The following is a 1,979-nucleotide window of genomic DNA, read 5'->3' as shown; positions in this document are numbered from 1 at the left end:
AAAACATTTTAAAAACCTTTTTAAAACCTTTTAAAAACCTTGTAAACGCTTTTAAAAACTTTTTAAAACCTTTTAAAAGATATAAAACTCAAAAAATTTGGCGGGAAAATCCAATTTTGTAATTTTGGCGAGATTTTTTTTTCATTTTTTTGGCGGGAATTTTTTTTTGGCGGGAAATTTTTTCGATTTTGATGACTGTACATTCTTATAGTCACTCAAAGAAATGGTAATTTGGTCATTTTGTACATAAAGAGGAGTAGTTTTTAAAATGGTCAACATGGAGAGGTATTTTTTAAAAGGAGCATGGAAAAGGGGCATTTTTGAGAATGCCTCTAAATAATTTATAAGTTAATTTTTTAAACTATGACTACAAATCTATTGTATATGAAATAAACTAATAATTTTAGTGTTGGTTCTATAGTCCAAATCACGCAACATATTCAAAGATTTTTAATCCGCAAAAACTCATCATACGAAACCCGTGAACGTAAAATATAGCATGTGAGGCTAAAAATAACTTTTTATCAAATCAGTTTTTCAAATTTTGAAAGAAAAATAGCTTTTCATTCACCTCTTTATAAAATAAGGAAATAAAATTTGTATACATTTACAATTATATTTGTTACCTATTAAAACACTTAGTTTCTATAAAAAAAAATCTAATATAAGTAGAGTTAATTTGTTTATTATTAATTATTTAATGTCAATGGCTTGCCTGTAAATAAGTGTCAACTTTATGATTTATTTTATAAATATCTCCAAAATGTATCTATACTATTAAAGCTGAAGTATTCACTAGACTCAAATTGGACCATGACTTTGTTTTGGTAGGTTTTTCATTAAAAATGATTAGAGAATCACTTAATTTAATTAAATTAATCTATAGTTTCGATTTATTTAAATGACCATTATACCTTTGGGTCGATCACTTAAAACTAACCGGGTCGGTACGCGGATTCTCTCTGACCCGCAAAATAGAAGAAAAAAATTTGCGGATCTGTTTGTTCTCCAGATTAATAATTTTCGGATCATGTATATTATTTGATTCAAGAATAGTTAAACACACAACCAAACAGATGTATAATCCCTATAAATAAGGAAACTGGTATCAGAGTATTTAATGACTTCAGTAATATCAAATATTAACTACTATCATACTTAATCCCTACAATTATTACGAATATTAATAATAATGATAAATCTTTAATACTTATCAATTGTGACTTTGTTGTTTCCAAAATAATCAATAGATTAAATATGAAATTGTATATATATGTAAACTTATTTGATTTGCTTTTATATTGTGAGATATTTACGGAAACAACAAATCAACTTAATACAATTAAATAAAAACAAATCATCATTTAGTTTAGTTTTTCTATATTTCCTTAACGAAATTATAGTAACTAATTATGATTAGTATAGATGGAAATAATAAAAAACGCATAAATTATATATATGTAAAGTTGTAAACTAATTTACAGAAAATGTGTATTGTATATCCCACATCGACTAAATATTTTGGAATATGGTTGATAATCACTATAAATATATGACTAATATGTTTTGAGTACAAATGAGCAGGATGCTTGATTTATCAGGTATCCAAATTTAACAGTGTAATTTGGTTCTATATTTGAGCATATTTAAACTTTTAAAAGTAAAAAAAATAATAATATATTTACGTTTTTTTTTTAAGTTTAAAATATTGTAAATATTTAAATTTTTATAGAATGTTTAAATTGTTATAAATATTTGAACTCTGTCAAAAGTTTAAAATATTATAATATATTGAAAGTCTATAAAATATTTAAGTAATATTAATATTTTTACTCTTAAAAATTTTAATATAGATAAAAAGTTTGAGTTAAACCCGTTAAAACAGATATTTTTATCAAACTATAAATTAAATTGGGTTTTTCACAATTTTGCTAAGATTTGATATATCAAATATTAACTTCTAAATAATAAACTAAATA

The sequence above is a fragment of the Camelina sativa genome, chromosome 8 (assembly GCF_000633955.1).
Source record: "Camelina sativa cultivar DH55 chromosome 8, Cs, whole genome shotgun sequence".
NCBI classification, from domain to species: Eukaryota; Viridiplantae; Streptophyta; class Magnoliopsida; order Brassicales; family Brassicaceae; genus Camelina; species Camelina sativa.
The sequence above is the reverse complement of the archived record's forward strand: the minus strand, read 5'-3'. Positions refer to the sequence as shown.